This window comes from Rhinolophus sinicus, chromosome 3 (assembly GCF_057876585.1).
Source record: "Rhinolophus sinicus isolate RSI-liver-muscle chromosome 3, RSI-T2T, whole genome shotgun sequence".
In the NCBI taxonomy this organism is placed as follows: Eukaryota; Metazoa; Chordata; class Mammalia; order Chiroptera; family Rhinolophidae; genus Rhinolophus; species Rhinolophus sinicus.
Genome location: NC_142503.1, coordinates 44261500 through 44286614, shown reverse-complemented (window position 1 = coordinate 44286614; position 25115 = coordinate 44261500). Strand labels below are relative to the sequence as shown.

General features: G+C 39.6%; 1 long non-coding RNA gene across 2 annotated transcripts in view; it reads left to right on the top strand.

The window, feature by feature from the left end:
• LOC141570698 (uncharacterized) overlaps positions 1–25115 on the top strand; it is a 444094-nt gene that overhangs the window by 327021 nt on the left and 91958 nt on the right. For both annotated transcript variants that reach the window (XR_012495109.2, XR_012495106.2), the window contains one exon: positions 8007–15474. This is a non-coding gene — a long non-coding RNA (uncharacterized LOC141570698). The remainder of the gene's footprint in view (positions 1–8006; positions 15475–25115) is intronic.

Here is a 25115-nt window from a genome sequence, read left to right as displayed (position 1 = left end):
TGCACAACCCACACCTGTAGATGTCTAGGAAGAGAACTAATAAATCATTAATAGCCATGAATAACCAAGGTAACAAGATAGCTCAGAAAGAAAATGAAAAGTCTCCAGAAAATGAACTTAAAGACATGGAAATATGTGACTTAAATAGCAGAGAATTCAAGATTGCAGTTCTTAAAAAACTCAATGAGATGCAAGAAAACAGATAGGCAGTTTAATGAACTCAGAAACACAATCAAAGAACAAAATGAACATTTTACCAAAGAGATTGAAACTTTAAAAAAGAACCAAATAGAATTTCTGGAGATTAAGAACTCAATAAAAGAAATGAAGAATGAAATAGCCAGCTTAGGTAGTAGAGATGACCAGATGGAGGAAAGAATCGGTGACATCGAAGCTAGAAACCTGGAAATGACATGGATGGAAGAAGAAAGAGACTTGAGACTTAAAAGAAATGAAAGAACTCTACAAGAACTTTCCATCAGAAACAACAATATAAGAATAATGGTATACCAGAAGGAGAAGAAAGAGAGACGAGAACAGAAAGCATATTCAAATAGTTGACAAGAACTTCCCAAAATTTGGAAAGAACTGGATCCTCGAATTTAAGAAGCAAAGAGAACACCTAATTACCTCAACCCCAACAGGCCGTCTCCAAGGCACCTTGTATTAAAGCTGTCCAAAATTAATGACAAAGAAAGAATCCTCAAGGCAGCCATGGAAAAGAAGACGGTAACCTACAAAGGAAAGCCCATTAGATTATCATCAGGTTTTTTAGCAGAAACTGTACAAGCCAGGAGGGAGTGGAACCAAATATTCAAACTATGGAAAGAGAGAAATTATGAGCCAAGAATAATATATCGAGCAAAGATATCCTTTAGATATGAAGGAGGAATAAAGACCTTTCCAAACATACAGAAGCTGAGGGAATTTTCTAACACATGACCTGCACTACAAGAAATACTGAAGGCGGCTATTCGACCAGCATAAATAGGGATAATTTGTGACAACCAAAACATAAAAGAGGGGAGAGTAAAGGCCTGAACTGGAATATGGGAATGGAAAAAGTAAGCATGCTAAAGAAAATGGAATACTCTAAATAATATGAAACTTTCTTTTACATAAACTTAATGGTAACCACTCAAAAAAATAAAAATAAAAATCCAGAACTGAAATACATAACACAATAAAAGAAGAAACAGAGGGAAAAATCACAGAATACCATCACACAGAAATAACAACAACAAAAAGGCAAAGAAACAATGGACAAACAGTCTTACCAGAAAACCAAAGATAGAATGATAGGAAATCCTCACATATCAATAATCACCCTAAATATAAATGGACTGAACTCACCAATAAAAAGGCACACAGTAGCAGATTGGGTCAAAAAACTAAACCCAAACATATGCTGCCTCCAAGAGACACATCTCAGCTACAAGGACAAACATAGACTCAAAGTGAAAGGGTGGAAATTGACAGTCCAAGCAAATGGTGTCCAGAGAAAATCAGGTGTAGCCATACTGATATCAGATGAAACAGACTTCAGGATAAAAAAGGTAACAAGAGACAAAGATGACATTTCATAATGATAAAGGGGACTATACAACAAGAAGACATAACAGTCATTAATATTTACGCCCGCAATCAGGGAGCACTGAAACATACCAAGCAACTACTAACAGAACTAAAGGGAGAAATTGACCCAAAAGACAATTATACTAGGGGCCCTAAATACATCATTGACAGCTATGGATAGATCATTCAAACAGAAAATAAATAAAGAAATAGCAGCTCTAAATGACACATTAGATGAAATAGATGTAATTGACATTTATAGAGCACTTCATCCTAGAACATCAGACTACACATTTTTTTCTAGTGTACATGGAACATTCTCAAGGATAGACCATATATTGGGACACAAAACTAGCCTCAGCAAATTTAAGAAGATTGAAATCATACCAAACATATTCTCTGATCATAAGGCTTTGAAACTGGATATCAACTATAGAAAGAAAGCAGGAAAAACCACAAGTATGTGGAGATTAAACAACACACTTTCAAAGAATGACAGGGCCAAAGAACAAATAAGAGGAGAGATCAACAGATACATAGAAATAAATGAGAATGAAAATACATCCTACCAAAATTTTTGGGATGCAGCAAAAGCAGTTTTAAGAGGGAAATTTATATCATTACAAGCCTATCTCAAGAAACAAGAAAAATTCCAGATAATCTCATGTTATACCTTAAAGAGCTAGAAAAAGAACAAATGAAACCCAAGGTCAGCAAAAGAAAAGAAATAATAAAAATCAGGGCGGAACTAAACGAAATAGAGAACAAAAAGACAATAGAAAACATTAATGTGACAAAGAGCTGGTTCTTTGAAAAGATTAATAAAATTGACAAACTCTTCCCTAGACTCACTAAGATAAAAAGAGAAAAGACACTAATAGACAAAATCGGGAATGAAAGAGGGGAAGTTATCACAGACGCCACAGAAATACAAAGGATCATCCAAGAATACTATGAAGGACTATGCCACCAAATTCAATAACCTAGAAGAAATGGACAAGTTCTTAGAAACATATAGCCTTCCTAGGCTGAATCATGAAGAATTGAAAAATCTAAATAGACCGATCACCAGTAAACTCCAGTAAACAGTAAGGAAATTGAATCAGTCATCTGAAACCTTCCCAAAAGCAAAAGTCCAGGACCAGATGGCTTCACTAGTGAATTCTACCAAACCTTCAAAGAGGATCTAATTCCTGTCCTACTGAAACTCTTCCAAAAAACTAAAGAAGAGACAATACTCCTTAACTCATTTTATGAGGCCAACATTACCCTGATACCAAAACCTGGTAAGGATAATACAAAAAAAGAAAACTACAGACCAATATCTCTGATGAATACAGATGCAAAAATCCTAAACAAAATTTTATCAAATCGAATACAACAATGCATTAAAAAGATTATTCATCATGACCAAGTGGGGTTCATCCCTGGGGCACAAGGATGGTTCAACATCTGCAAATCCATCAATGTGATACATCACATAAACAAAATAAAGGACAAAAATCATATGATTATATCAATTGATGCAAGAAAAGCATTTGACAAGATACAACATCCATTTATGATTAAAACACTTAATAAAATAGGTATAGAAGGAAAATACCTTATCATAATAAAGGCTTTATATGACAAACCCTCAGCTAGTATCATAATTAATGGTGAAAAACTGAAGTCCTTTGCTCTACATTCAGGAACAAGACAGGGCTGTCCCTTATCACCTCTGCTTTTCAACATAGTGTTGGAAGTCCTCGCCAGAGCAATCAGGCAAAAGAAATAAATAAAAGGCATCCAAATTGGGAATGAAGAAGTTAAATTGTCACTCTGTCGATGACATGATGCTATGTATAGAAAATCCTAAAGACTCCACAAAAAAGCTATTAGAAACAAAAAACGAATGCAGTAAAGTTGCCAGCTACAAAATCAACATACAGAAGTCCATTGCATTCCTGTATACTAACAATGAAATCTCAGAAAAAGAAATAGAAAAAACCAATTCCTTTTGCACTTGCAACAAAAAGAATAAAATACCTAGGAATAAACTTAACCAAGGATGAGAAAGACCCATATTGTGAAAACTATAAGAGATTTTTAAAAGAAATTGAGGAAGACACAAAGAAATGGAAAGACATTCTGTGCTCATGGATTGGAAGAATCAACATAGTTAAAATGGCTGTATTACCCAAAGCAATATACTGATTTAATGCAATCCCCATCAAATCCTAATGACTTTTTTTTAAAGAAATAGAACAAAAAATCATCAGATTTGTATGGAACCACAAAGACCCTGAATAGCCAAAGCAATCCTAAGAAAAAAGAACAATAATGGAGGTGTCACACTCCTTGACTTTAGCTTGTATTACAGGGCAACAATAAGCAAAACAGCATGGTATTGGCAGAAAAACAGCCACACAGACCAATGGAATAGAATTGAGAACCCAGAAATAAACCCACATAAATATGGACAGATGATTTTTGACAAAGAAGCAAAAAATATACAATGGAGAATAGACAGCCCCGTTAATAAATGTTACTGAGAGAACTGGAAAGCCACATGCAAAAGAATGAAACTGGACTGCTATCTGTCACCATGTATCAAAATTAATTCAAAATAGCTAAGCATAAGACCTGAAACAATAAACTTCATAGAAGAAAACATAGGTACTACACTTATGGACCTTGGGTTCAAAGAGCATTGTATGAACTTGAGTTCAAAGGCAAGGGCAGTAAAAGCTAAAATAAATGAATGGGACTATATCAAACTTAAAAGCTTCTGCACAACAAAAGAAACCATGGACAAAATAAAGAGGCAACCAACTGAATGGAAGAAGATTTTTGCTAACAGTGCCTCCGAAAAGGGGCTAATATCCAAAATATACAAGAAACTCATACAATTCAACAACAAAAAAACAAACAACCCAATTGAAAAATGGGCAGAGGACCTGAAGAGACATTTCTCTAAAGACGACATACAAATGCAATAGACATGAAAAATGCTCAGCATCACTAATCATCAGAGAAATGCAAAGAAAAACCACAATGAGATATCACCTCACCCCAATTAGAATGGCTATCATCAACAAGACAAATAGTAACAAGTGTTGGAGAGGCTGTGGAGAAAAAGGAACCCTCATACACTGTTGGTGGGAATGCAGACTGGTACAGCTGCTATGGAAGGCAGTGTGGAGGTTCCTCAAAAAATTAAGAATAGAATTACCATATGACCCAGCAATCCCTCTCCTGTGTATCTACCCCAAAAATCCAAAAACATTTATCCATAAAGACACGTATGCTCCAATGTTCATTGCAGCTTTACTTACGGCGGCCAAGACATGGAAACAACCAAAATGTCCTTCGATAGATGAATGGATAAAGAAGTTGTTATATATATACACAATGGGATACTATTCAGCAGTTAGAAAAGATGAAATAGGACCATTTGTGACAACATGGATGATCTTGAGATTATAATGCTAAGCGAAATAAGTCAGACAGAAAAAGTAGAGAACCTTATGATTTCATAGTTTGGGGGTTACCAGAGGTTAGGGGGAGAGGAGCTCTAGAAGAGGGTAAATGGGGTCTAATATATGGTGACTGAAAGAGAACTGACTCTGGGTGGTGAACACACAATGAGAGATATAGATAATATATTACAAAATTGTACACATGAAATCTATGTAACTTTACTAAAAATTGTCACCCCAATAAACTTTAATTTAAAAAATAAAAATAATAAAAAAATAAAAAATGCAAATAATATACAACACAATAAAACAAATAAAAAGAATATAGATTTTTCAATTTAAATCAGGTGTTACTATTAAATGTGTCAAATTTTCTCTCTACAGAGTTGTTAATATATGGATTTTCTTCCTTAACCTTAATGTGATGAATTAGATTAATAGGCTTAAATCTATTAAATTTTTGAATTTCTGCACAAAAAAAGAAAAGAAAAAAGAAATTGTACTGCGAAGAGACAGGTTTCTAGAAATTGTGAGATGATATATTGATAGATGTGCTAATCTACTACAGAATGCTGGTATATGACAGTTCACAACTGTCTACTTCCTAGTTTTCTCTGGAAAATAAAGGTTACTAAGGGTTGAGATTATAATATATGTAAATGAACTACTAGAAATAATAAGAATAAAGAAAAAAACTCTTGAGTGCAAAGTGTTCAAGGAATGTAGGATTGTTTTGGTTAAGAAAAAGAAAGAGTAATTCTGTACTAAAGTCGTTGTTTAAAGATTGTTTCAGAATGAAAAAAAGAAAAGTAAAAGACAAGAATGTGAATGGATATAGAAAGTTATAAAGTTTGGGTTGGGCGGTGGGTTGCACTGAGAGGGAGAATCTTATCTGACGGGGTCAAATTAGCTAACGTTGAATGATTTATTATTATAAAGTTTTAAAATAAGCTTTAATATCAATAGTTTGCTAATGTAAAATACTTAATGTAAACATTTTTCTCAAACATACAAGTTTTCTTGCATGATTAGTCTGTTGTTAATAAGAGATTACAAAAGATTTTCTTTACCTTTTAAGTAATCCACCTAGGAAACAGCAATTCTGTCTTATTGGATAATGTCCAGTGCTTTATCATGTTTTGGTTATTTAAGAAGACCAAGCCTTTTATATATATTAAAAAACTGACCTGTGATCCTATTTAATCAGGTGTTCAAATCTTTTGTCATTTTTGACAACTTTCCAAAATCAAATTTTAAATGAAGTCTTCTTGACTTCAAACTGACTTTGAGATTTTCCAGAGGGTCCCTGGAAAATCTCAAAGGATTTGTCCTGTCACCTTGTAAAGAGAGATGCTAAACTAATTAGGTTTATTTAATATGTCAAGTTGTGTGGGAATTATTGTCATGTAAGAGGAGGTGCTTGACTTTCCCTAGGTTAACTTGTATGGCTAAATGTTATTAATATAACTACTTCAGAAATTCTATGAAAATTCCTAGAAATTTGTCTCTGCTCTTACTGTCGATGATCTATTAAATGTGTTACTGATATAATGTTATCAGTCATAATTCCAGTTATTATCTTTAAATGTTGTGTGTCACAGAAACAACCAAATGTGTCAATTGCATATATATATAATGAACTCATCAAATTTTAATATGGCCATTTTATGTTTTTTTGTCATTCACACATAGTTACTGTTTTATTCTGATGCTTTCCTAAAAGCTCTTGCAATCAACTACAAGCCAGAATACTTTGTCTTCAACAAAAGGGATGTCTCAAAGAACCATAGAAAAGTCTATGACAGGCCCTCTGGGGTACAGGCTTCTTATGGCATTGCTTAAAGAATTTGAAATCATACCACCGAGTAGATTTCCAGAACTCTGGTTCATAAAACTGCTAACACAAGATGAAGCAGAACAAGACTAAATTACATGGGTCTGAAGGAACAGAATGATTATAATTCTTATGGGTCTTTTGTTTGTTTGAAATATTGCTGGTTATTTAATGGTTTGTTTTCTGGATATAAGGAACCCCTTTCTCTTTTCTCTTTATCTATAACTTATAATAATTTAGTAGATTCTATCTTTGTAAACAAAAATGAAACATTTATCTCTTTCTCCCTACCTGATCCCTCTTAGTTTCAGAAACTCTTACTGAATATTCTTATTGCCATTGCAATATAGTTGTTTGCATAAGCTCAGTAAGACTCTGTTCTCTTTATAACAGGACATAATTGAGAGAATTGGTTCTATCACCAAGGCTTTGACTGGAATGTCATATTTTAGAGTGATGTGCGTAGAATCACGTATGACCCGACAGTTTGAAGGAATTAAGATTGGCTTTATGGAGCCAATGTTTACAAAACCTTCTTGGAAAAAGTGACTTGATACCTGGCTTACAGGTTTCCCAGACTTACAGGTGGTAAGGGAGGCCACGGTCTGGCAGGCCCGGGGACTTTAGAATATTTTAGGGACCTTAAGAAGAGAGGAAATCACCCAAATATACATGTACTGCAAATGAAGTCCAATAAATTCTTGGCTTGACTTACAAGCATTCATTGAGAGGCATGTAAAAGTCCAATTGGAGATTCCTTATAAAAGTTCCAGTAAAGCAATCTTGAAAAGACCTATATGGTCCATTACCATTCTTGCTGCATTTATGTAAATGATCAGGCCAAATTTAATGAGACTAGACTTATTTTGTAAACAAGAGTAATCTTACTTTGATTGTCTTTTACCTAAATGGGGTCAAATTTTATATTTCAATTGAAAATAACAACCTACCCTTGTATGTTATCAGATTTGAGTCCTTTTCATTGTCTTTGAGCTATTTTTCACTTCTTTGTAACCTATACCCTGCTGTCATACACATTTTGTTGATAATTAACGTTTCCAATTTTTTCCTACTTACTCTCCTGACTTGGCATCACTGAGAACTAAAACTGCTTTTTTTTCCTGAAACCCCGCAAGCTGAAGCTGGACAACTTGATATAACTTCAAAGGATGTATCACAACAGTGTGGGCCAGCCACTCAGAAAGTTCACCAGAACACCTGCATCTTCCATGCTCCACTTCAGGAAAAAAACCGTGACTGTCAGAGTACCACTACCATCCTCCTTAAAGATGCTTCGAACCCAACGTATAGAAATCCTCTTGACTGGCAGCTTTCTGGACTCAAACCAGGTTTATAGTCTGCTCCAACCATTACTCTGTGTTTTTCTCATCCTTTGCATATCTCTTTTTTTGTAACTTCTAATCTGAATCTCTCTCCACACCAAACAGCCTTGCTGCTTCTTCTCCTTCTTCCTCCTCCTCCTCCTCCTCCTCCTCCTCCTCCTCCTCCTCCTCCTCCTCCTCCTCCTCCTCCTCTTCTTCCTCCTTTTTTGGTGGAATTTCTAGGGAAGTTTCAGATGGGGGAAATGTAGGGAGCCACTCAGACCCCCAGAGTTGATTTTAAAGTGAAAACATCTGAGCTAAAGAAGTGTACAGAAAAAAATCTTACCTCAACCCTCTCCTCTGACTCATGCAGAGCCTCCAGAATATGCAGCTGCCATTACCAACAGTAGCCCCCCATACTCCCCCCTCCCTGCCATCCGGGGGAATTTCCTATGAACTCAGCTGCCATAAAGACAGACTGACCATTCCCCATTAACATCTAAAAGCCCCACAGAACCTTCCATACCTTCCCACTGAAGCCCTTCCCTCTTTGTTAAGTTTGGTATATAAACCTTTTTATTCCTGGTTATTGAGTTTCCCATCACTGAGTAAGTCCATGTGTAAGTATAAATAAACCTTGTTTTTTCTCCTGTTAACCTATCTATTGTCAGTTTATTTGCAGGCCCCTGACCACTGGACCCAAGTTGGAAAAAGAAAAGTTTCCCTCCCAACAGTCTCCTTACTGCTGACTGCAATGGATGCTGCTCCCTGATGAAAGCAGCATTCACTGCCATGACTACAAAATTTCTATTCCTGTACCTACGTGTGCATGCATATGGGCATGTGTGTATTTACAGAGCTGGCAGCTCAGCAGGTCGTGACTGAACGTCCTTAGGAATTTCCTTGGAGAGTCAAAGCTTATTAAAGTAGAAACACTTCCCAGAAGATCAGAAATCTATCTTCAAACCAAGCTCATTCCCCTGCTTGTTGCATCACCAGGCCAGGCAGCTTAAAATAAATCATCTATTAAAAGTGAACCAGTTACCAAACTCACCTTCCAGCACTTCCAACACCAGTTTTGGGAAATGGACTGGAAGGACTCCTTCAATGGTAACTTGACCATTCTCTCCCTGATGACATCGTCTTGGAATGTTGGTAAACTTCTTTTGGCATATGCTTTAGGAGAAGACAGTTGTCTAAGTTAATGACAATTGTTGAGAGGCAGTTTTGAGCTTTTTGGTGACTGCCAGACTGGGTTCAGCTCCCAACTCAGTCACTTGTTAGTTTTGAAAGCTTGAGCAATATGTTAGCTTCTTTGAGGCTGCCTCAGTTTCCTTATTTGCAAAGTGGGGGAAACAACACTTAACTTGAAAGATTTGGGGGGAAGATAAATGAGATAAATGTATATGGAAGTGCTTAGTGTTATTCCTGGCTCTTTTGCAGTGCTTTCAAAGTCATTTGGGACATAGAATTGGTACTCCATAGGCAGCAATGACACAGGTCTTCTCTACATTATAACATACACAGTATTCTATTTATTTATTTTTCTCACCTATTTTCCTGCTTCCCTTATTCCTAGACAAAGATCACACATGCTTCATAGGGACAGAAAACACATTCAGTTTTTCCTATGAAAACCAAATCAAAAAAATTTTAGAGGAGAATATGTTTGTTTAGGCATTTCTAAATAATAAAAACAACAACAACAACTTTTCTGTTTAATTTTGTGAAGGTTTTCAGATTTCCCTCTAGCTTGGGTCTGGTGGACACCAGCTGCTATGGAATCTGGATCCCCTCCTCTGGCCTTTGCTTGCAGACGCGTATATATTTCTTATTATAGCTGGCTGTACCCGCCATGACCTGAGACACCCTGTGTCTGGACTGACTGCATTGGGCAATACGCAGGCCAAGATCTTTCTGGTCAGGGCTTGGCAGAACGAATGGAGGAAGATGCCAACATTGTTGCCAAATGGATGGCTCATATTTTCCATCTTTGTCTTTGAGGATGTCAGTCATGTGCGTCCTGTGCCCCATTGTGCAACAGATGCCAGGGGTACTGAGCCAGCACAAGGGCCTCGCCTGAGGTTAGGCTTTCCTGATGCATGTGGGCCTAGGTTAGGCCAATCAGCTATGGCAGGTTAGACCAAGGCTTGGTTGGGTAGATAAAATCAGAAACAAAGGCTGAAAGTGGCCCTAGGAATGGCAAGATGGAGCGGGTTGGAAGGGGGAACTTGGGCTGCTGCTGATTGTAGACGTAGCGTGTGGTCATCAGGTCAGGCTCAGAATGAAGGAAGCTGAGGAGTCAGGTAAGGCCATAGCTTGGACACACAGGAAGATAATAACCAACATCATTCCAGATGCTTCCCAAGGAGCATGTGGTACTGATGGAGGCTTCCACTTACCAAAGCCTAGCTTAGAATTTCTCTTGGCAGCTTCACTATGGGGCAGCCAATCTGTCTGTTTCTCTGAGGCCCAGTGCATGGTGGGCCAGGATAGTGAAAGGAGGGTTCTGGTTCCATTGGAGCAAAAGCTGAATATTCTTTGGACCAGGGCCACTGAATCTTTCTAGATAAGGCTGAAATCTGAGGCAAAGACTAGGATTTTCTCTGTCCATTCACAGGGCCTGGAGAAAGGTCCCTGCCATGGAGCCTTGAGATGAGAAAATCAGTACTTTAGAAAAAGTGATTTTCAACTTATATCTGTGTCCATGTGAGAGCAATACGTATGGTGACTTTTAGGGAGTATATCACTGGGCTAGATATACTATCAAGGAAATACTGCACTGAAAACTTGTCTGTAAGCATTTCTATCCTTGATAGCCCAGAAGGGATAAACACTTTTGTTAACAATAATAGGTATCACTGTCAGAGGTCATCAACAATCGTAAAAACCCCTTGAGGTCCCTTAATTAACAGATCAGTCCGAGACCTGAGGTTTTTATTGACCTATGTTTGGTCCATCAACCTGGTTTGTGTCTTATAAGGCCCTAGGTATTGACATAAAGTGGGGTATGGGAAGGAGAGGAGCTGAACAATGAGGAGCCATTCCCAAGAGATCTCTGGTCCTCTGTTGATGGGGTACATGGCTCTCTGGGCTTCCCACACCTTCCAGAACTCTTTCCAGAACTCCGGCAACTTAGTCCTGAGTCCTCTAAGCATCCCTGGAAAGGAAAAGATCCATGGTTGAGGTAGCAGGTGAGGTCCCTCCTTGATATAGATATATGAAGTCAGGAAGCTTCTATGATCTCTTTGGTAGTGATGTCCACATACAGCATAAAACAAGGCTTGTGGGATTGAAGGAATCGGGGCTCAGATGTCCTGGAAGGGTGCTGTGTCTTTCCTGAGAGCCTCCTGTCCTGACACTGAGGTAGCCATCACTGACCCAACACTCTGTGGCCCAGCCTCATCTCAACCAGGTGTCCTTCTGGAGGGAGAGGCAACCTTCCCGAATGACCACACCTAGTTTCCTAGAACCACACCCTAGTTGCCTCAGGCAGCCAGGCCACCTGCTTTTTCCCTTGATTAACTTTCATGAGACTCTAGACACATTGTATACACTAAGCACATAAATTAAAAGTCAGCATGTGATATTCTTTTTATTGGCAAATAAACCTTGGTCCTAGATACGGAGAAAAAAATTGGCTTTACAGAACTTCTGAAAACAAACAAAAAAACTATGGCTAAAATAAACAAAAATCCTTGGCTTCTTCAAGCTCCAAGCTTCACATATAAATAAAAAGCCTTGCAATTTTCAGCAAAATGTCTGTGTACATGTCAAAGCAAGACACAGGTGCTTAAAGCTTATAATGGATACTGGAATATTTTCAGAATCAGAGGTAACATGCAGTGTTTGGTGGAGGGGATTTTCACCTATCTCTGGCCCATGCGAAAATGATCTCATCTATCTGGATCACGTCCACCTACAAAGTACTTCTTAGATTGAATTATCCAGGCTATTGCTTTATCCTTCCAACATACTTTCCATGTATAAAAATATCTTAAATTAACACTAAATACGATGCCATATTTTATTGAACTTGAGCTTTTATAGCATTTTCCAAATCTATACTTTGACCTATATTTCCTGGAATTTTTGTATAACATTGTTTTTTAAGAAAATTCTCTCAGTGTTGATTTGTGCAGCTGAGCTCCCCCGAGACTAGGCTGACCTCCAGCAACTCCTCATTCCACCCCCAGTAGGAGCTTGAATAATGACTGAGTGACAAAGTGTCCCATTCAGTTATTATTCAACTATATTAAATTGCTAAAGTTGGTAATTGGAGCATATCTTATTACAAAGGCAAAAGTTCAACATTTTTCCCCAGGCACAATAGGCTTGCACATTTAAAAACTTCTGGTCTGGTAGGGAATAAGATGTCAGGGCATGGAGCGTGCAACAAATTAAACAGGGAAAGATATATTAACCAAACCTGGGCAGAATTACCAGGTATTACCTTGAGGTATTTAACAATCTCGAGCCCTACCTATGTAAAGGGGTGTGAGAGAGAAAGGAGAAGAGAATCTTGAAAATGAGTATCCTCTAGCTCTGTTAGGCTAACACAATTGAAAAACTATCATTTAAAATATTATACTAGGGACTGATATTATATATAATATATACTATGCCCACACAGGACTGACTGATTATTTAAATGTTTTAAAATCTCACCAGATTATATTAAAACCCATTTGGAGCCATAGCTATAGGCTATTTACTTGAAGTACCACTTGGGGTATGACTGAGGGGTCCAGATTTCTCTAAAATGGTACTCCAGTGAAGGAGCAGTTTTACTAAGACAGTGGGAACGTTGGGCATCTGCTTGGGTGAGAGCACCACAAGTTACTATTTCAAAGAACAAAAAATGATTGTGGGGGAGATGATAGAGACCACAGCCCATGGTAGTATTCCCCACAGGTTCCTCATCAGAACTCATTTGGGGCACTTGTTTAAGAATCTAGGTTCCCAGATGCCTTTCCTGGAGATTGTGATTCCTAGGTCTGGGGTAGACCTAAGAATCAGTATTTTTAATAAGTGTCCCAGTGATTCTTACCATAAGGCAAATGTGGGAAACACTATTCAAACATTGATATTCATTCATGATACTATCTTTCATTCATTCTCTTATTTAGTTGTTTAGCCCTCTCTATGGTATTTCTCAAACTGCGATCCTGGATCCCCTACATCACAGTCATCTGGAGCGTTTAATGAAAACCCAGATTTGGGCCCCACCCCAAATGTACTATATTAGCATCTCTAGAGGTAGGACCCGCAAATCTGCATTTTAAATGAGCATTCCAAGTGATTCTTACGTAATTAAGTTTGAGAATGTCTGCTGTGTGTCAGGCACATAGCATGTCTCTTCATGTTGTCTAGTCCCAGGCAATAGGTAACAAACACTTAGCAAAAGATTTACTAAGGCAGGGATCCGTGGACGGTGTATGTAGGAGTGATGTAAAGGGTGACAGAAGAGAGGCAGCTCTTCCTGCTTTAAACTGGAAGACTACCACGCTTGTGGGAGCAAGCAGGGACGCCGTCCTACAGAAGGAGTGGGCAGATTTTGGGCGACATGGGAAAGCTGAGTGAAGCCTAGGTCCCTTCAGTCTCTGGAACGTGTGGATGGGGCCAATCACATATTTGTTTGGAGATGGCCGTGCAAAGGCTCCACAATCCCAAGGTCAAGTGGTGGGGCACTGGCGAGAACTCTCACTCGGAATTTCCTGCCAGAGCGCCTGCCCTGCAGGACATAAATATACTTTACTTTTCTCCTTTCTTCTCCCATTTCCTTAGTTTTGTTTGTGGAATAGTAATGGAACTTGCCCAGGCATTGTTTCATTTTGATACCATAACAAGGTCTGTGCTGAATTCACTTTCTCCATCAGAGGCCTATGGAGTGTTCATTGTTCCTGTGGACTTTTACTGATGTACAATTGTGTTTAAAATAACTTGTCCAAAGCATAGCTGGAAAATAATAAGTGAACTTAGTTTAAGTAAATTTTGGCCAATGATTCCAATTCTGATTTGTCTGATTGCTCATGTGGATGGAAGTTCAGGCAAATGCCCTTTTCATTTCGAATGGTAAGTGTAATAGTAAAAATGTGAAAATAATACTGAAGTACTCAGGAATCTTGTGGTATTGTAACTCTAACATAGTATTTGAAATCAAAAGACCTGAATAAACCTCATTTTTCCTCATCTATAAAATGGGAATAATGAAACCTGCCCGAGTTACCTCACTGGATTACTGAAAGTCATCAGACTTTAAGCAATGAAACTTGGTAAACTGTAAGGCTTTGTATAAACTTTGGTTGTTGGTTTTAATAACTTTTATTCTTGACACCTTGTCCCCTTCAGGCTTCAGATATTGTTGAAACATTTTTAAACAGTATTGGTCAGCTTAAAATAAAACGCTGAAAAAACGTGGGAATTTGGGTAAAAGGTGCTAACCGTTGCAAGTATCTCCATTAAAGAGACAATTATTTGAACCAAGATATAATATTTGCTAAGGTCTGGGAAGGAGGAAGTATGACCCAAATAGCAAAGGTCCCAGTGACAAATGAAGGCATTTGGAAACTATGGTGCATTGTTCTGTTCTTCTGGAAGGCAAAACACTGCCAGGATGAAGACAGAGCCATTCCAAGTGGGTGATGAAATTTACTTTATTGACATTATCAATAAGGATATATTTATGGGAAACAAACATGAAGTATAGCTCACACTTATGGGATTTGACAGGTAAGCAAAGGGAAGTAGGGTGACTGATCAGGAGGCCTAGAACTTTGGGCTTATTTGGCTCTGGTTTCTTGCCTGGTTAGCTGTGTGATTTTCAGGCAATTATGTTCCCTCATGGATGCTCAACTTCCTCATGCATAAAATGGGCATAAAAGTCTCCATTACACATTATAAGAGCACAGAAGATTATGTTTTCTGCTGGATGTAAAAGGTCATACATAGTTTATTGTTACTAGGTAATGGACATTACTTTTTTCATGTAGGTTGAAATCTATAAAGAAAGTTAGCAAATCACAGAGAGGCACACAAGCCTCTGTTTACTATTTTGGCTTGTTTAATATAAATATCTTACTTTTCGTTTTCTAGGATTTTTTTTCTCTTTCAAGTAAGGGCATATATACATATATACACCCTGTTGCTATATCTTCAAAAGGAAAAAACGTGCCCCTCTTCAGGACCGCCAATGAAAAAGGAGCTGCATTATTCCAGGTCACTCCCTCTTTGTACTTCCTGGAATCTTGTGAGAAGAATGAAGACTTTTGGTATATTAAATGTAAGTTCATAAAATAATTATGGCCATGCCCTAAATTCATGCATATTGTTAAAAGTTGATAAATCATTGCTGGTTCCTGTAGAATTTTTTAACTGGAAAAAAAGTTATTATATTGATTGTTAAAGTTGCCAAGTTGACAAACCCAGAGAACAAAGAACTTTTCTTTTAGGATTAGATAGGAGTCATAGCATGTTAAAGCGGAAGGAACCTTTAAAATCATCAGTTATAAATGAGAAAGCTGGTGCAGAGATGTAAGTTGTAACAGTAATAATAAGAAATGTTTACTGGGTGTGCTCTATGTGCTAGATATGTGCTAAATTATTTGTACATATGATTTCATTTAATCCTCAAAACAATCCTCAGAAACAGATGCTATTATTAATGGTTTAGAGAAATTAAGTCACTTGCTTAAGATTTACTGCTTGTTGATTCTCCTGTGCTGCCGTGATCTTTTAGTCAGTTCAGGCTGCTATAACAAAATACCATACACTGATGGCTTAAACAACAGCAATTTATTTCTCACAGTTCTGATTCCAGCCAAATTGGTGTCGGATGAGGGCTAAGTTCCTGGTTTGCAGATAGATGACTTCTTGCTCTATCCTCACATGGTAGAGAGGAATTTCTTCTTTTAAGGGCACTAATCCCATTCATGAAGGTTCCACCTTCATAACCTAATTATTTCCCAAAGTCCCCATCTCCAAATACCATCACAATGGGGTTTAAGCTTCAACATATGAATTTTGAGGGAACATAAACATTTAGTCTATTGCTGTTGATGAGAAGAAATACGGATTCCCTCATTCACATAATCAATTAACATTTATTGAGTGCATATTATGTGCTAAACACTCACTGTACCTGACACTGGAGAAACAAAGGTAAACCAATGAGATATGGTCCCATCTTTATTGTGTTTACAGAGCAGTACGGGAGACAGACATAAATCAACTGTCACACAAACACATAAACTAGGAAAAGTAGTTATGAAGAGAAAGTATAGGAGTTTTGACAGCAGGGAACTTGTTTTATCTGGGGAGTCAGAGTGGCTTCTCAGAGGATACATCCTTTGAGCTGAGATCTGAAGCATTGCCAAGAGCTAAGTGGAACACTTGGAGGAATATGAGGGTTTCAGGCTTGGGAAATGCAAATACAAAAACCCTTGGCTAGAGCACTAAGAGCTGGGGTAGGGGTGAGAGGTAGGAGATGAGAGGTAGACAGTGGCCAATTATCCAGGGCCTTGAGATATTTGGTCTTTATCATGAGAACAACGGTTTCTCAATAAAGGTCACCAGTGACCTGCTAATTATCTAGTTTTATATCCCCTCCCCAGGTTTCTTTCTTCCCAAATGTCTGCAGCACCTGATAGAAATGGCGTTGAGATCATGGTCCCATAGTAAGCTCTTTAAAAGTGTGTGTGTGTGTATGTGTGTGTGTGTGTGTGTGTGTGTGTGTGTGTGTGTGTGTGTGTGTCAGAGAGAGAGAGAGAGAGAGAGAGAGAGGTCTCAATGTTCACTCTTGTTAATTTTCCCAAGTGCCCAAATCTCTTGCACTGTATTGACTCCATTTGGTGAGGCCACTTAAATTCCTGGAACACAACTATTTTTTTTAAACAATATACTTGTCAAGTGTTTCATTTTAGCTCATGTTCATTGATATATCTTCATTAAGAGCTCCAAAACCTCTATGCTATTAAGATCTCACTTGGGTTGGGAAGATATTCCCCCAATACCACCACCCTCACTGACAAAAATCATCCTTCACCCAATGCCTGGCTGCTAAAATTCCCATTAGAGTCTCTTTCTTTAGACTAAAGCATTATCTAATATGTTAAAATAAATGAATGATAGCAAAACTTGTAACACTTAAGTTATCAATCATTTATACCATAATGGAAATGAGTTTCGGATCTTTTCCATTGGGCAAGTTTTCATAGAAATGGTGGGGGAGTGCTGAATGTTACTGAGCTCCTGGTTGAAGTGGGAAGGGGTATTGAGATGGAGGAGGAGGAGAGGAGCTATGGGGAAGAGATTCTGCTCTGCCAAGTTGGCAACTTTTAACAATGTCACTCTTTTTTTTCTCCTGTCCCTAAATGTTATTTATTTATTCTTTGGTAATTATTCATTACAGTGAGTAAATTTTTGGTTAAAATTTTTACTGTGGTTTCCTTTAGGCTGTAATTATTGGAACACTCTTGATTAAAAATAGTAAGTTGAAATACAAACACTTAACCCTGGATATATAACCCACCATACAAATAGACTTACTTTTTTTCACATTTAACTTTTTTCTATTTCAATACAGTACAACATTTTAAAGGAATAATGTGCCCAAAGGCATCATTTGGCTTAATGGGAGATACTACTTTGAAAAAAAATATTAGCTAAACTCAACAGCAGCATGATTCAAGATGATTGACACTTGAGAGTGGGCATGCAAGCTCCTTTCATGAATAGCAGGGGGGATTTGGCTTTGATTGAACATTTACTAATCAGTGTTTGTGCTACTGATTTCCAGGCAATGTACAAATTACTGCTTGCTTGCATATAGTACAGAGAATCAAGGCAAATCCATCTTTTGGGAGGCAACCAGTGTCTACTTGATTTATTAGATATGGTAACATTAGGCCAACTAATGAGAGGGCTCAAATGGAGCCATAACAAAATGGCAGCTTTGTGCTAACTCAGGAAGACTCTAGAATTCTGCTGCCACATTGGGTTTATTGCTTGCCTGGAAGGAAATATGCTAGAGTAGTTAGAGGGAAATGGTCTTTCTGTTCCAAACTTGTATCTCCAGTGGCTTTGAAGTGGTTTGCGAAGTTATATTTCAGGCTGTGCAGCCTCATAGCAGGTGTTAACCCAGGGGTAACTGCTTTGTTAAGTTTCCTTCAAAGTCTGTTGAAGGACTTTGAACAGTGGAAAGTGTCTGATGTTTGAGGATTGCTTGCATTGTTATGGATACAAAGCGATTCATTCTCTCCCCCCACCCCCAACAGCCAGTTCTGGGCAGAGTGGTAAAATGGGTCACTATGTCAAAGATAGCCTAAAGACAGAGAAAAACTCAGGACCAAACTATCCAGATGGGGGGCAGCTGGAACACAATGGTGGTCAGAAAGTGTCACTTGAGCTCTGCTTGGCAGGTGCCCAGGTGTCCAATGGAAAGTGGATATGAGTCATGGGAACGCGTGACACTGGTGCTTCTCTCTTTCTGCTCCTTAAAGGGAGATATTCGCTGAAGGGGAAAAAAATTGTCCTCCCTTTATATGGGAAGCTGGCCAGTTGTCCTGGGTCTTGCCAAATAGAGAAGAGCAATAGATGGCATGTGCGGTGTAGCGTGAGGTAGAGGAGAAATTAATTGAGAGTAGTGTCATCAGACAGTTATACTTGGAAAGGAAGGTTACTTGGTGTATATGATCAGATTGTAGTGATATCATTGTAAAATCACTTTGCCCCCACTTATCAACCTCCTTTTTTCTTAACCAAAACCATATGATTCAACCCGAAATTCTGTTTGATAAGCATTTGAAGAGTCCAGAGGTGAATGGCAGGGGAATGGTCTGAGGGCCCCAGCCTCCATCACTGCCTCTGTCCCGCTGCATTTTTTAAAGCAGATATTCCCTGGAGGGAAGTCAGACTCCTGTGAATCACCAATAAGTTTTTTGAATTGGTTACACATACTGCTCAGTATTGGCAGTGAGGGGAAGAAGTGGCACATTAGGGTGGGGGAAGCCCATGGGGCTTCGTGGTTCACAGTCACAGGGAGCAAGACAGACCCCTGCCCCAGTACTCTCTCAACATCACTTAAACTATCCCTGGGGAGCATGCTTTCCCTCATGACCCTCAGTATTATGGACTTCCGGCATTGCTTTATCCCTCTCCCCAGGAAGAATGAAAAGAAGATAGAGATGGTGAAAGTTGTCTTTAATGGGAGGGAGACTCACAAAAGTTCAGTTGAAAGGAGATAGGGGCAGGGTCAACATTAGGAGGGTGGACATGCCCCCTTCCACATGGCCTCTAACACTCTATATCAGTGTGCTTCAGGCTCCAAAGCTCCTTCCTTCCTCCTCAACTTCCCCCAGGGAGCGCCCATTGGTACTAGCAAACCGGTAGAATGTACCCTGTTCTCATATTTAAGGAGCCTCAATTACTGCTTAGAACGGGACAGCTGAAATTCAACCTGCCCTCTCTACTGTTGGGAAATTAAAAATCTAGCCAACAAACAAAAATGTCTCCACATCAGTGTGGAAAGAAAGGCAACTTTTGATTTATTATTGACTATCTACAACAGAGCACAAGCAGCTAGGTGGCCTGCAAGAGACTGCAGAGTCAGGACGAAATTTCACACAATTTGTACGGCAAAGTGGAAGAGATAACAACAGAACATCTCCTATCTACTCAAGAGTTACATCTCGAGATAGGCTCCCAGGTTAAGTCCAAAGGTATGTGGTTACATTTTAAGAAGTTATAAGGCCCATGACCTTGAAGATTTCTCTGCACTATAAAACTGGAGACTGGGTTTATCTAACCCCAGCCTGGAGAGTCATTTACATTCCAAAAGGTTAGAGCAAGGACTCAGGCCTATTATGCTTTTAAGGAGACCCTGACTATAATGCTGCTAATAGTGATGACAGAAGGACTCTCATGCATGCAATCAACCTGTAGCATACCCCCTCTCGTAACTAAAGACCATCCTTCTGCGCTTCATACTTCCATCCTTTAAGCCTGCAGGCTTTTCTCCATCAATACCACCCTTTACCTAAGTGCTTCTGTGTAAATGTACCGTGTCTGTCATTAGGAATCAGGCTACAGAGTACAGTTTTTCCAAGTGACAAAACCCTTTGGTAGAAACAGCCCCTGTAGAGATCAAAATGTCCATTCCATGAGGGCCAGGGTCTCAGCAAGCAGGTAAGAGGAAACACAATCTGATTAAAGGACCTCACACGAAATTATGACCGATGGCACCCTTTTAACCTCCCCACTAGAGCTTCCAGTGTGAAGAGGTAGGGAAAGATTCCTTTTTGTCTCTTGAGTCACATGTTAAATTAGCTCTAGAAATTTGGAGATTGAGAGGAAGAACTATTCAAAGCCTCTTTGAATACTGCCTTGACTTTGACTCCTATCACCTACCCAGTACATCTCAAACTTCAGTTCAATGCTTGTGATGCTCATTTGAAATGCACACGTCTGATCCCCTGGTCTAATTCAGCAGCTCTGAGGTCCAGTCAAGGAATCTACACTTTTGTAAAGCATCCTGGTGATTCTGAGGCCAGTAGTGCCCAGAAACACTGGCTTTCATTGCGCTGATACCCAACAGCTATGCATGATCCTTTTGACCCAGCCAAAGGCTCCTGGAAAGTAGAGTAACACATGCCACCAGTGACCTAGGCCCTCTTAAATTGAGCATTTTGGGAAAACATTGTGCAGTGTGCAAAGTGTCCCTTGTCCCAGGGACATTAATAAGTGTTAGAGGATACAACATGTAAGAAAACTGGGTTAAACCAAATTAAGCAAGCATTTTTGCTGCAGGACTTCTCAGATCCTTTAACATCTTGATATATTATGATTCTCAAGGAGGAGTATATAACACCTAGAATGTTCCAAATTTATATGGCTACAGACTCCTCTGCTAAATTTGGAGCATGTATTTAGAAAGTGTGTTCTAAGATTCTTTAGGTATTCGTCAGAGCAGTTTTCTGTTCTACATAAATGACTACTGAAGTCCTTGATTTGGCTGTATAAAATAAAGCTAGATGTGTAAATATATGCAGGCTGTATCATGTATATACAAATGATATCATACATTGAGTGACACGCTGTCCCAGGTGCTATAATAAGTGTTATATATACTATTTCACTAAGTGTTCACAACAATCCTGTGAGGTGAGCATTATTATTCCTATTTGTAATGAAAACCCCGGGGTCAGGAGAGCTTAAGTAACTTGTCCAGCATTACACCGTTAATAGACAGCATAGCTGAGATTCAAATACAGGATTCACACCCATGTCAATCTGCCTTCAAACCCACATCTGTCCCCCTAGCAACACAATAATCCTTACAGTGGAATCTCACCTTCTGTGAGGTTAGGTTCCAAAGTCAGGTGCAATCAAAGGTAAGTTAGAAAAATATTTAAATCACCCATAAAATGTAGTTATACAAGGTTTAGGGCATATAATCCTGCCCAGTATTGTGTTTGTATAAATATATACCATTTATGTGTATGTAAAATATAATTTTATAGCATTTTTATTTTCAAGTATGTAAGAGACAGAACTTGCATAATTGAATTCACATAAATTAAACACCTGTATGATGTGTCTCTTAGATATACATATACACACATCTAAATGTGTGCCAGATTAACAGTGGTAACATCGAATAGAATTATACAACTTTACAGCCTAAAAGGAGCTTCTATGACCAACTGATTTGTTTCACATTTGAGGGAACAGAGGCCTCAAGAGGTTGTCCTTTGCCCACCTTCACTGTCTACCTTTGCTTCCAACATGCTTTGTGCTGCTGAGTGCCTGCTCACAGGCTAGGAAGCAAGTAGTGGGAACCTGCCCCTTCTTTCTTTTGCCCATTGCAGCCCTGCTGACTTGAGTGAAATGCAGGGAGCTGCCAGATGGGGCGATAAGGCTGAAGTCTGGCCTTGACATCTTACAGGGAGGCAGCTCCTTTCATAGGCCAATTGGCTGGAGCTCTGGCCTACCTTGGAGCTGTCTCCCCACAGGAGACAGGTTCCCAACCAGCTGCCTCCTTCTGTGCATTTCCTGGGATTGTCCAAACTGGTGGACCCATGAAAGGGCCCAATGGGTGCATAAAGCGAAGGAAATCTGTAGCTACAGAACTCAACAATACACACACACACACACACACACACACACACACACACACACACACACACCACATTTACTCCATTCCTTTGAAAAGGGAAGAAGCCAGAATATGTGATGTGGCCAGCTGTTTCAACGTTTAATTAGAGTATTTAAGGAATGGGGAAGTTGGGGAATGGACACTTATAGTGCCAGGCGGGGAAGACAGGGGCAGTTCCGAATCTAATCATAAGGATAAAGGGCATGAGTAGAATGGGCCTTTGACATGGGAGATTCTCCCCACCCACACACACAAACTGTAGGTGCCCCTTCCAATCCCATTATCCATCTGATGCCTCCTTACCTGCCTTAATTTTCTCAGCTAGCTGCCAGTGTGTGTGTAAGAATCCCTTCCAAGATGGCAGATGACAAAGGAAGTATGGTGTCCCCGCTCAGGTACTTTCCTGCGGGGAGTCTTGCCGTTCCCCGTGCTTCCAGAGACAAAAGAAAACCACATAAGGATAAAATATCAGGCAAGTTGGACAGAAATTTCCAGGCCACATGGCTTCATATTATTTTTCATATCACAACGCAGGTCAAGCCTATTCCTTTTGTAAGGAGGAGGGAGGCCAAGTGTTAAATTAGAGGAATTGCTTCACCCTCCAGCCTGAAGAACCCTCCATGCCTGAACTTGGAGGTGTAAGCTATGCTTCTAAAACTGAAAGTTTTTTTTTTTTTTTTATCTGCCCTCATTGTACAAACCTTTGTTTTCATACATGAAAATCTTTAGTGTTGTAGAACCATTGGGAAACAGGCTCCAAAAATATGTCCCAGGCCATTCGAACTTTTATGTTCTTTTTCTGTGATTTTCTTCAGGGCAATTCATGTCATCACAGTTTGACCCAGGTCCCCTCCAAGAACCTTCAACTGTGCTTGTTGTAAGCAAACTGTTTCTAGTTCCTTTTCAAAAGAAAAAAAAAGTATCCTGAAAAGATGTGGTGATCAGCCAAGACACCAACATAGCTTTAATTTACAAGGGAACTTTCAGTGTCAGTTTTACTCATTTTATTTAACTTGGGAAGATGACCTACATCCCATAGAATGAAAGGCCCAAAGCAATGTTTCACAAAGAATAGTCTTAAGCACTACCCTGTTTCCCTGAAAATAAGACCTAGCCAGACCATCAGCTCTAATGCATCTTTTGGAGCAAAAATTAATACAAGATCCGGTCTTATTTTACTGTATAAAATAAGACCGGGTCTTATCTAACATAATATAAGACCGGGTCTTATATTAATTTTTGCTCCAAAAGACGCATTAGAGCTGATGGTCCGGTTAGGTCTTATTTTCAGGGAGACATGATACTTCTATCCTAATGACCGGAGGAACTTGTTAGCATGCCAATTCCTGGACTAGGAATATGATTTTAAAGGCATTGATGATTGAGAACTTCTGGACTAAGGTTTGCTGTCTTGAGAGTGGCAACTCCATTGGAGTGGCTGTTATCATGTCTGTCATTTCCTGGAGAATTCAATAATAAATCCCCTGCACAGCAGGAAGGCGCACCACACTCAGGGCATTGAGGGAACAGGGCAGCAGCAAGTCTACATTTATCAAGAGGGCCCCTTGTCCTGTACTGCCAGGGGACCTCCCACCCAGACCTGCTACTTAGCTAGAAACATTTAAGCTTCATCCTACCTGGGGCAGCCTGGGCCTAAAACGATGGAGCCAGCCTCTCCAAGAACTCCCTAATAATCCACCATTCCCTGTTCAGCCCAGAGGCTGACTGAAATGCCCCTGAGAATACAGCACACAAAAAAGGCATCCCAATGACCCAAGGCTCAAATCATCGTCATCATCAACTAGGACTAAACAAAATCATACTGGGAGGGAACATGGCCTGTGTTCAAATTCCAAATCTGATACAAGTAGTGGTGTGGGATTAGACAAGATTGTTCTACCTCTCTGTGCTTCTGGTTCCTCGTCCATAAGACAGGAATACTAAAAGAATCTGCCTCTTGGGATTGTCGTAAGAATTAAATGTGACAATGCATCAAATTCCTAACACAGAATTTGGCATATAGTAAGTGCTCTGTAAATAGGGCCACAGCTAGCATGTAGAATGCCTACTGTGTTAGTTAGGGGGAAATAAAGCTGTGCTCCTTTGGGTAGGCATTAGAAAATATGCCCCCTCCTCTGGCTGGTGCCTGGGTTCTTGGTGAGCAGAATACCCCCCTCAACTGGCCACCCATACAACTGAATGGGGGCCACAGCTCATCAAACTGAATGGGGACCCCGGCTGTCAGTAGCTGTTAGCTGTAACAATTACAGGTGAGGGTGATAGTGACGTTGGCAGTGGGAATTACCCTGAAGGGGCGGCAGATGACTGTGGGGGCCCAAGCCGAGGGGGTGGGGCTGCTTCTGGTTTCTCAGGAGGCAGTGCTGTGCTCAGTAGACGCTCATCTTGATAAACTTCAGGGAGAACAAAGGCATGCAGAAACGGTGAGTTTTCCTTTTCTGAGCTTGGTACCAGCTGATTATGCTTCCTGTTTCTCTAAGAGCTTCCCTGACATAGGCGACTTGCTTCTTTCATATTTGGTCATCATCCTGTCGCTTTCCTGTGTGACTCAGCACTCCAGCTCCCAATCCTGTGCTCCAGCCCGGTTTCCTGGCCTCCCCAGGTAATCCCCCTCTGCTGAGGGTGAGTGTCCCCGCCCACGCTGCTCTGCCTCAGAGACCTGCGCTGGGGACGTGAGTCACTGCACTGTCCTCCCCAGCTGAAGCTATTACTGGAATGCCTCCGCACGCAGCGCACGCTTGCGTCCCGGATTC